This window comes from Drosophila mojavensis, unplaced genomic scaffold (assembly GCF_018153725.1).
Source record: "Drosophila mojavensis isolate 15081-1352.22 unplaced genomic scaffold, ASM1815372v1 contig_136, whole genome shotgun sequence".
In the NCBI taxonomy this organism is placed as follows: Eukaryota; Metazoa; Arthropoda; class Insecta; order Diptera; family Drosophilidae; genus Drosophila; species Drosophila mojavensis.
The window spans coordinates 18,924,278-18,936,890 of NW_025318667.1; positions in this window are offsets into that span (position 1 = coordinate 18,924,278).

Consider the following 12,613-nt stretch of genomic DNA (forward strand, 5'->3'; position numbering starts at 1 on the left):
ATTATAATACAAAAAAATTATATAAAAATTTAATATTCACAAAAATAAACAACTGCATAAATATTTAAAGAGCTGTCCCTAATTGAATAGCATGTGAATCAGAGTTATATTTAGCTTACTTTAAATAATTCATTAAATAAATATTCAAAGCGCATAATTTGCAAGCAAAAATTAAGTCTAAATAACTTTGATTTTGGTTTTCATATTGTTGTTGTTTAACTAAAAAATTAATGCAGCTTCGATAACTAATTGACGGGCTGGTCAAAGTGCCTGTTAACTTATTTATCGTTGGGCTAAATCGCTGTCGATTAAATTGAGCAACTCATTTAAATGCCAATTGGCTGATTAACTTTAAATGAATGCAATAAATAAAAATTAATAAAACTATTTATTAAGTGCATACATATTTAATGAAACGATAATTTAACTTTCGTCTGGTTTAATTACGCAAAATAAAATCAAGTTGATGGCAAATTAACACAGTGTCAGCCATAAAGCAGTGGACACATGTAATATGATGCACTCAGACACACTCACTCACACGCTCACAGTGCCACACTGATACACACGCACACATACATATGTATATACACACCTCTCTTTCACTCTCTCTTACATATATACTTATACACTCATACTTGCACTCACACGCCCACCTATACCCATGCATTACTCGCCACTCTCTCTTTCTCTCACACCAACACACAGCTTCTCTCTCTCTCTCTTTCTCTCTCTCTTTCTCTCTCTCTTTCTCTCTCTCTTTCTCTCTCTCTCTCTCTCTCTCTCTCTCTCTCTCTCTCTCTCCCCTCTCGTTATCGTCCTTTCACACCTACACACTCATACATTCACACATATACCCATACACACCTATACACTCTCTTTTTCCCTCACATCTTCACAGCCTTGTCTCTCTCTTTCTCTCTCTCTCTCTCCCTCTCGTTATCGTCCTTTCACACCTACACACTCATACATTCACACATATACCCATACACACCTATACACTCCCTCTTTCTCTCACATCTTCACAGCCTTGTCTCTCTCTCTCTCTCTCTCTCTCTCTCTCTCTCGCTCGCTTTCTCACACACCGATACACCCATACTCATACATTCATACACTCAGATTCACCCACACACTCACCCAAACCCACTTTTCTACCTCTTACACTCCCCCTGTCTCTTTCTCACTCCCTCACTCTCTCTCTCTCTCACACACACACACACACCGACCTCCCAACCCGCCCACGCACTGGAAAAACACTTTAAGTGAAGCGTATTTGGGTGCAAATAATGATATATGATGCTCATGCTGCAAGTTACAAAATGCAAGTTGTAAAATTAATACAACATAAAATGGCACACCCATACACAGACACGCATGTACACATGCACACATACACACATGCACACATCCACACGTATACGACACGTATATGTTCGCAGCCCGTTTCCCTTTGACAATGGCTCACCCTCTTTGCGGCACTTCAAAAATTTAATAAACGTTGCAGCATCGTTCGCATGCCAATAATTTTACAACGACACGCTGCCAACTTACCCACAAAGCCCCGCCACCCCGGCCCCAGTCCACACAGCTAAACCCTGTCAGAATCACACTGCCCCTCTCGCTCACACACTCATTCACTAATTCTCTCTCTCTCTCCCTCTCTCCCTCCCTCTCTCTTGCTCACCCGCTGTCAGTATTACTCTTTCAGTCTTGTCGTCAATTTGAAAAACATTGTCAATGCATATTTGGTTGACATGTGTATGTGTGTGTGTGTGTGTGTGTGTATGAGTGTGTTTCAGCGTCTGTGTGCATGTGTGTCTGTGTGACAACTACTAAGCGTCATATTAACAACATTGTAACATGCACAGCAAAAAAAAACGCAAAAAGTAGAGCGAGATGCATGCAGGAGGCGTGGGCGAAGGCAACGCTTCCCCTCCAGCCCGCTCGCATGCAGACAACGTTGGCAACTGTACCAACCAGTTAAGACCTCAGTGCACTACGCACTTCCCCGTTTTCCCGTTTTAGTCACGCATCCAGCTATATATTCTATATGCGCTTTTATTTTTCTACATTTTTGTTAAATTTGTTTTGCGTTTGCATTTTTTTTTTTTTCTCGTCTTTTTTTACCAACTATTTTTCAGTCGATTCCAACGAAAAATTTATAATAAATGCAGCTGCACATGTGATGGCGCGCATTTTAATTGGTATAGCTGCCACCACGCTTAGCCCCACTTCCCTCTCCCTACGCCCATGCAGCGACAAAGCCTCGCTCCCCCACAAAGCGACGCACGCAACAGAGAACAAGCAATGTGGGGCAGGAGAGGCGAGACGAGGTGAGGGTGGGCAAGGGGCAAGCGGCTGGGGCAACTTATTGTCTGCGCTGCGGTTTAGCTGTAAAAATTATTGTCATTGTTGTTGTTGTTGTGTTTGTTGTTATTGTTGTTGTTGTTGTTGTTGTTATTGCTGTTATTGCTGTTATTGTTTTTTATGCTAGTTGGTAAGCACTTGTGGGCCAGAAGACCAAGCACTGGGGAAATTGCGGCTCTATGACCTACGTGACAAGCCAAAGCGAAGTTGCCAACCCGAAAGACTGCAACTTGGTCGCTAGATCAAGTCAAATACACATACATATATATCTATATATATGCCTGTCTGCATTGTGGGTGCTTAATGCATAATGCATGGCAAATCACAAACGTTGAGCTCATCGAAAATGCAAGCCAACCCCACATAGCCAGTGTTGTAAAAGCCGCAATCGAAGATCAAAGCGAATCGCAATGGACTGCCAAATGGACTGGAGAAGCTAACATGTAAACATCGGCTAGTCAAGATGTAAATGGAGATATTGAAACTTAGCTCTGCAAGTATATGGAATACGAAATGATTGTATACGAGATTTGTGGACATGGACTGTAGATAGATGTCGACAGATATATGAAGAAGATGTAAATACAATATTTGTGGTTATAGATTATAGATAGATGTAGATATATAGATAGGTAGTTTTATAGATTACAGATAGATGTAGAAGTTAGGTATATAAATATGAGCTATAGTTAGATGTAAATATGTGAGTATATACATATATGTAGTACATATGATTATGTATACAACGATATAGATAGATAGATGATGGTATATTTGTGGATATGGAATATAGATGGATGTAGGTAGATATAGATATACATATGGATAAATATATGATAAAGAAATATATGTTAATTGAGCGTGTTAAAGATTATAGACAGAGATTAATTGATAGATAATATAGATATGGAAGTCAGGAAATTTGAGCACAGCTTAGACGTCTTATAGAATTGTATGTGATGCAGATATTGTTTGGCTTTTATATAGGTTCAGAGTAGTATAGCTTGAAACAACTTAATCTTTGATATATTTATAGAAGTAGATCCATAGCTATAGAGGTACAGAGCTATAGAGCCTTAGAGTTATGGACTTAATTAATGATAATGAGACATATACATATATCTAAAAAATAAAATTTGATCTATGGGATCATTCATATAGCTGATATGAAACAATCTCTGCTCGAGCTTCTGTCGAAGGAACATAACTTGACTTGATAGAATCTCAAGTCAGCAATATAGAAATTAAATGATATTTTGCTTCCCATAAAAATCAGCTTAAAAGTGTAATTAAAACGAACTTAAGAATCAAAACTCAAGCAAAGCTTTGCTGTGCTCATAGGTATCTATACATCGAGTTAGCAAAAACCAGTTAGTTGTTGCTGTTGTTGTTGTTGGACAAAACTTCGGCCACCCGCTCAACAACAACGAAAACGTCGCCTCTAATGAGACAACAAAAACAACAACAACAGCAATGAGTTAATGTCCGTAATATAAGCAGCTAATTAAGCATGTCTCTCTGCCAAAAAAAAAAAAAAAAAAAAAAAAAAAAGGCAAAAGACAAAAGCAAACCGAACCCAACCCAAGCCAACCCAGCGACGACCTTCACTGCGGACCAGTTTACAGTTTTGCGGCTTAAAGTCGAGACAAGTTGGCAAGACCTCAAAAAAAATAGAGAATTATAAAAATAAAATTAAATAAAAATCAAACAAAAATGCCGAGCATTAAATACCCCAAAATCAACAATTAATATGAATGATATTTTGATAAGCAGTAAAATACTTTTAAATTAAGCAAAATGCATTTAGAGTTTAGCTAAGTCTACTGTTTGCTCTATAAAAATATATTTATATATATAAACTGTATTAGCTGAACTATAACCGATATCCTAGTTGGCCCACTTCCTGCTGGCCATTGCATACTATGGCCTATGAAGTCAGCGTTCGTCGTTCCCGTTAGTTGACAATTGGATCTAACAGTTAACTGCGCTCGGGTATTATAATATTTATGATTCGCATTCGCTTTAATTAAATTGTTAAGCCAGCTCCCTCTCTCTCTCTCTCTCTCTCTCTCTCTCTCTCTCTCACTGTCTCTCACGCACGCTCTCCAAGTATGCGACTGTGCGGCCGTGCCACATATTTGACTTTACGACTTGCATTTAATTAAAGTCAATTAAAGTTGTAACAAGACAAAGACAGAGCACATACAAAGAGAGAGAGAGAGTGAGAGGGAGTAAGAGATATAGATAGAGATAGAGAGAGGCAGCACATTTGGCTTCAAGGCCCGCTTTGCATGATTAGGCAATGCAGTTTTTGCAAGCCCCAAAGCCAAGTTGTTACAGCTCTCCCTCTAATAGTTTTGTTTGGTGTCTCTGCATGATTCAATATTCAAGAATTTTGATACTCATTCTATAAAAAGAAGAGAGAAGAGAGGTTTTGCAGAAATGTAATCAAGAGACTTTTGGCGTGAGAAATCGGGAATTAAATTCAAAGCACTCCTTTATATTTAAATCTATCTGTGGACCGTGTTCCGAATATATAATTATTTTAATAAATTAAAGTTATGATTATATTTTTCATATATTTCATTTTAATATTTCTAAATATTTTTATTAAAATATAAATATTTTTTAAAGTTTATTTTCAAATTGAGTTTTGATTCAATTATTATTAGTATTAAGAATACATAAGAACTCTTATTACATTGCATGGCTACATTTGTATGGCCATGGGTGTTTCTACATGCATTTCAAAAATGCAACAGCAGTTACCGTTCACATTGTGCGGTTCAACTATTTTTGCAACAATTCCTACTTGCATAATAATATTTGTGTCTAATAGGTGTAATAGCTTTAAAGTAATCGCCCATTAGCTGATCACTGACTTTGCACACAATTCACGCCCATTGCTTAACTTCAATTTATTTATAAACAGCCCGCAACGAACTTTGGACAACGACTGATATGCATACATAAATATGCATATCCATCTGCATATATATATATATATATGCATAAATATGTATGTGTATGCTGTCATAAACTGAAGTTATCTTAATTAAAATGCAACAACAATATAAATATGTGAAGTTGTCTATGCAGCAGATATGTGCCAACAAATACCCTGTAAAAGAATTAGGTCTTATTGAAGGTACATATAATAGAAAATATATATAAATAAAAAATAGTATTATAGTATACTTAATATTGTAAGCTTCAATTGGCATTGACTTTGGAATACCCTGTAATAGGAAAACGCAAACTAATTTGTAGCTGTCTATAAAATATAGAATACTCATATTTAATTTATAACAAAGGGTATTAAAATAACACTCCCACAGCAGACACACAGGCTCAACATATTTATAAATATATGTGTGTGTGTGTATGTCTGAGCCTTGCTCAGCTCACAGATTGCAGTTTTATCGTTAATAAACAAAACGGGCTTATGCATGCGTATGAATAAACTACATGCAAACATGCATGCAAAAAGTGAGAAAAAATCTATACAATAATAGCAATAACAATAGTAACAACAAAAAACACAGCAGCAACAGCAGCAGCGACGGCAACAGCAATAGCAGCAGCGGCGTCAGCAGAGACAGCAGCGCCAACAACTGTGACAACTGCGCATAGCGCCAACAACAGTAACTGAGCAAACTGAAAAAGTCAATGGACTGCAATAACAACAACAACAGCTAGCATACCAACTGGCTGCAGTTGCAGTCGCAGCCACAGCAGCACCAGTCAAAACGTCAACGTCAACGTCAAATGCTCATTTACAACAAGTAAGAAGACTCTAGTCGAGACTGCTCGACTAGGAGATACCCTGAACCCTCTAATCTGATATTCTAATCACTCTGCACTTCTTTTCGGCACACGTACATACACATCTACGTATTAGAACGCGCTCTGCTAACTGCGCAGTAAGCAGCGACTGCGCTTGGGCTGCGCTGCAGTGTGGGCAACATTATAAGGATTTATTTGTGGAATATTTTAATTTCTAGACGTACAATCTTAATGAAACTTTCAGAACATAATCATAATATTCAAATATATGTACATTCCAAAGCACAAGTTTCTAGTACTTGAAATACGCCTTTTACAAAGGTGAGGGTGAGGGGGTGGATATAGGGGTGGGGGTAAATTACAACAAAAATCGAAATTATATAAAATGCATATAAGTCTACATATAAAATTTGGAAGCTCTAGCCCTAAAGGTGTAGGAGGTATAATTAAATAACTAGCTTTCGATAAGGTTTTTGATCGATAATAAATTATCGGGAGCAGTTATCGATATAAAAAGAAAAACTTGATATGCGCGTGATATACACGGACCTAGGAAAAAAAAATTCAAGTCTCTAGCTCTTATATCTTCTGAAATCGACGCGTTCATACATACGGACGGACGGACGGACGGACGGACGGACGGACGGACGGACGGACAGACAGACGGACAGGGCCAAATCGACTTAGCTCGTCGCCCTGATCAAGAATATATATACTTTGTGGGGTCTGCCACGCCTCCTTCTGTCTGTTACATACTTTTAACAAAACCATTATACCCTGATTTCCCATTTTCAATGGGTTCAGGGTATAAAAAGGCACAAAAGAAAACAAAAGCAACAATAACAACAGCCACACGTTACAGCCGACGACTGCGCTGCGCCCCCAACTTGCTCAGTAGGCGCTCTCTCACTCTCTCGGTCTCTCCCAAAGCTGCTCTCTGCGCTGCTACTGCTGCTGTTGCTGGCGCTGCTGCTGCTGTTGTGTTACAAGCACGTACACAGAGTAGTTTAGTCACATTGAAACGAGCTGTTGCGCCGCTGTTAGCACTTAACAGCCTGCTGTTGTCTTACAGCAAACAATGCAAGCGCGGCATTGCGAACTATTGTTGTTTCTTCTGCTGCTTGTTATTGTCTTTCTTGTTGCTGTTGTTGCTTATTTTTACATGATGCAAACGGAATGGGCGTGTGCTAGCAGTGAGTGAGGGCAGCGGCAGTAACAGCTGCTGCTGCCGTTGCTGCTGCGGCAGTAAAAGGCGCACGCTCCCTTAGCACAAACAGAAGGCTGTTCTTTTAGTGGCTGCACTAAAGAGCAAAAGGCCAGGTTTGTTTTGTTTACATTAAGTGGAATGCGCTGTTATTTCTTCACATTACTATTATAAACGTCGAAGAAGAAGAAGATGAAGAAGAGGTAGGTCCCGTAATGTTTGAGTGCAGCAATAATGCTGTTTACTAGAAATTCTTATAGTTATGTGTAGGAAAGGATGTACGTCTTGATATGTCTTAGTACTATGCGATTATCAGGCAACAAGTTAGTAATACTGATCTTCCTCTCTCTCTCTCTTTCTTCATCTATCTCTGTCTCTCCTTAATTCATTTTTCTATCTCTCTCTCTCTCTCTCTCTCTCTCTCTCTCTCTCTTACACTCCCTTTATTAAGCTTTTTCGCTTAAGTTTTTGAATAGAAATACTTATAGCTGAATATCTATTCCATGGCAATCTAGTTTCGGTATTGTATCTTTCCACATCCAATCAAGTATACAACAAGATCCATTCAAATAACATTTAAGACAAGAGCATAAACAGATACATCAATACGGCCATCGTCGTCTAAGAGAATACGTCATACTAAGCTCCAGAAGAAAAAAGAACAGAAGAAAACTTAAACCAACAGTGGAATGCAATTGACGCCATCGATTAAACAAAAATGGGGAAACACTTTGCGATGGCGCCACCAAGAAAAAATTCTTTTAGAACGAACTCTTATTTGCCAGCCAAAAAAAGTTCAGGCGCCTAAAGGGGGCAGCCACTGCTATATGCTTATAAACAAACAAACATAGAGATGACGACGAGGATGACCCTGACCCTGATATGGACTGCCGAGCCAAGCGCGTGGCGAATTCATTTTGGTAAATCGAACGGTACTTCAAATGAAAACGAAGCATATGCAAAATTGATTCCAATAATATATCCAAATATATTAAGAAAATTTATGTATCAAAAGCAAACATATAAATAAACCTATGCAATAAATATAAAAAGTTATGTATCACAAAAAAATTTTATATATGTGTCAATTATTTTGAGATTATATATAAGAGATGTCAATAACTCAACTCAACTCTTTTGACTGATCATTCAACGAGTGAAATCAGTCCTTCAAGCTATCATCAATCATAGACTTTTTTTTAGGTCTAGCTAGACAGTCAACGACTGAAGGAGTCAATCAGTCCATCGGTCACTCAATCAGTAATTCATAGTTTCAATTAGCTAGTAATTAGTTCACTTAGTCAGATAGCCATGGACTAATCTAATAATAAGTTGACTAAATGACTGCTAACAATCAATAAATAAGTACGTCAAAGTAGCTTCAATCAAATTAAGTTGATCAGTCTGTAGCTTAATCTTGCAGTCCATAAGTCAGACAGTCAGTCAGTCAGTTCTTCTCTTGATCATTTATAAGTCCATCAGTAATACCTAAACTCTATTAATCAATCAGTTTACATCCATTCTCTCAATCAGTCTGTAAATACTTTAGTCGTATAATTCGCCCTTTAGTCAATCAATCAACCAGTCAATCAGTATACAATACATCAATCAATCAATGTACATCAATGGATATCTGATGCATAAGCACAATGAGTCTTTAAGGAGATCAATCAGTCTTAACCTGTCAACCAGTCCTTGATCAAGTCATTACCAATTGATGATCTAATTCGTCTATCAGTAATACCAAAACTCCTTCAATTTATCACTTAATAATACATATGCATCCGCTTCTTTAAGATTATTCAAAACTTCCAGCAAATTTCTTTTACTCTCAGATGTTCTTAAGACTCCGTCATTCAGCTCGGGCTAACGTAAAATGTAACACAATCATAATTCTTGGCTTTTATCAAAGAGCACAGGGAGCGAAAAAGGATATGCTCATTAAACGGGCAAAGTGACAAGGAGACAAAGCAGAAAAGCAAAAGACAAGACAAGACAAGAGAAGAAAAAGCATTAAAGGAAAAAACAAGGCCGAAGTGCAGGAAATGTCAGCGTTGACAAGAAAATGCACTCGTTTCGCCAAAAGGATATACACTTGACACACACACACACACACACACACACATACATATATACCACACATTAGCATATGACATGCGTGTGTGTGTGTGTAAGCCCTCAGAGTGCTTGGCTTTTGCCCTGCAACAACAAAAACAAACACAAATAGGGTGAATGTGTGAATTCGCTTCTGAAGCGTGGAGTGAGGAGTGGGAAGTGGGAAGTGGGGGATTGGGGGAGAGTGACGGCCGCATAGGCAAAGTGGAGCCACAGCGACTTGGCCCAATGCATGGCAAAAAGTTCAAAGTTCAAGCAACAAACAAGGCCAGCACACACACACACACAAACAAGTTGGGGGAAAAACAGAAAACAAAAAAAATAGAGGAAAAATATGTTGATATATTGCAAAAATAAAAAAGTAAAAATTAGTATTTTTTATTTGCAAATAAAATATAAAAAAATAATAATAATAATAATTAATTATTGAACTACTACAAAAATAATTGAAAATTTAAGGTATATTATATACAGTGCTTATCATAATTATAGCCCACCCTGCAACTTAAACTTTGAGCCCGTTGTAACAAAATTTTTAACGTTTTTTAAAAATAAATTTTACAGCACATTATAGACTGGAGCATGTTCAGTAGATTTTATCAAAATTTTAGTTCAATTTATGGAAAACTAAGAAAGAACCGTTAACTTTTGCTCTGTGCTAGCATTTTTGCTTGCATTTTTGTGTATCATAATTATAGCCCACTGTCGCAAATTTGAATTTATTAAGTGCGGAACAGACTTTTGGCTTTACAGACATTGTAATTAAGTAAATTTCGAAAGTTTTTAAGAGATGCCGCTTGGAAAACAATTATCTTATTATGAAAAGGACCGTATTTTCTCACTTTTCGAGTCAGGAGAGTCTATTTCGAGTATTTTACGAATTTTGAAAAAAAAGTCAAAGTGTAATTAAAATTTTTTTGGATAACCCCGAAGAATAAGGATCAAGAAGACGTACTGGGTGAAAACCGTTACTAATTGCGCACGATAAACGCAAAATTATTAAGAAAGCCAGCAACAACCCAGCCGCTTGTATAGCTTTGGCCGCACATGTGGCCGAATCTATGTCAGCGATGACTGTTTGGCGAGTACTTAAGAGCTCAGGAATCATAAATAGGTCTAAACTGACCAAAGCATCCATGTTGCTAAGTCGCCACAAGGTTGCTCGACTTGGTTTTGCCGATGGACATACTGCGACCGATCTGACATACGCGCGTTTGAATCATCGTCTTTTGGCTTACAGTATATTTATAAATTTTTACCCTAACAGGTCGTATTTTCTGATGGGAAGAAGTTTAACCTGAATGGTCCTGATGGGTTTGATACTTATTAGCATGATTTGAGGAAGGATCCTATGTTTTTTTCAAGGACAAACTTTGGAGGTGGCTCCGTCATGATTTGGGGTCCATTTTTTTTATTTGGTACCTGGGAATTGAAGTTTGTAACGAACCGAATGAACAGTGAAGAGTATATTCAGGCTCTGGATAGTATTCTCATTCCATATTCAAGAGAATTACGTGAGAAACCAATGGTTTTCCAACAGGATAATGCCAGAATCCATGTGAGCAGACGTACAAAAGAGTGTTTGGAGGAATGTCATGTTGATGTCCTTGACTGGCCAGCATGTTTTGGGGATCTCAAACCGATAAAAATGTCTGGGGTAATCTTGCAAGACGTGTGTATGCCAAAAATCGCCAGTTGGAGACAGTTGGATATCTTAAAACGCAAATTCTAAACGACAATGACTAAATAACAAAGTTTCGAAAAGGACCTTTTATTAAATTTAGTGGTTTCAATGAGGAAGAGAATTTTTGAGTTAACTAAGACAAATGGAGGCCGGACTAAGCATTAACATTAGTTTTTCCATTAATCCGCAACGAATTCGGATTTTTTTACAAAAATATGAATATGGGCTATAATTTTGATACAGAAAATGGTGCTGTTTTTCCTTGTTTTTTACTTCTTTTTAAGAAATCGTTATTAAATCGTGAATTTTAAGTGAAAAAGTTTTTTGCCATTCATAATTGAAATATTGAACTACTCATTTTTGAAGATTTTGAGGAAATATTCCATTTGGGAAAAATTTTCAGCCGATTCGTTTAAGTGGATTAAAAGTGGGCTATAATTATGATAAGCACTGTATTATACACATATTTTATATTACAGAAAAAAATTAAATTTTTAAACTCTGAAATGTGGTTTGATAAGCAGATTGACGAACTGTTTTTATTGACTGATTGAGTGACTGACAGAATATAAACTATTTGAGGCTAATATTTAATATTGGCATATTTTTGAGAAGGAATTTCTATATTGTATGAAATATTCTTTTTATTATACGAAACAAAAATATGCGATTTGGCTCTAATTATTCAATAAATCAATAGACAATTACGAAAAATGAATTCATTGCACATATGTATGTATGCATGTATGTTATTAATATGCAGATACAAGCTGAGTAAACATATTATGTATATATAGGTAATATACACCCATATATATATGTACATATAGATATTCGTAATATACGTTCGTCATATACACTCACCCCTATGAATAAATTAAAAAGTATCTTTATAGAACTTTTGTTCTATTTTGTTTTATGAATTTTACACAATTTTATTAACTTGAAAGTGAACTAACTGTATCCATGGAGAGGTCTCGTTTATGACTGAATTCAATGCATGAGCGCTGTCAGCTCCAAATAATTTATACAGCCAGCTTTGCTTGCCATAGATTCTCGATGTGCCACATTATTACTATTATAATAATGATATATGTATAATAGAGAATATAATTTCACATATATAATATATTAAATAAATACATATAATTATGTCATATATAATCATCTGCAATGCTGCATCTCTGCCTATCAAAATTTATACTCTGTCTTTAGAGCGGATCGAGTAAGCTATTTCACATATATCTCACAGTCCACAAGAAGAACAATAAACCAGTCCTATTTACACATATATCGTACAGTTCACAAGCACTATAAACTAGTTCTATTTGCAATGATTCGGCTAGCAGATATTCCCTTTGGCAAACTACCAAAAAAAAAAAAATAATAATAATAATAAATAAATAAGACAAATTATCTTGTTTTATGACATTTTGCATTTGAGATTTGGTTCATAA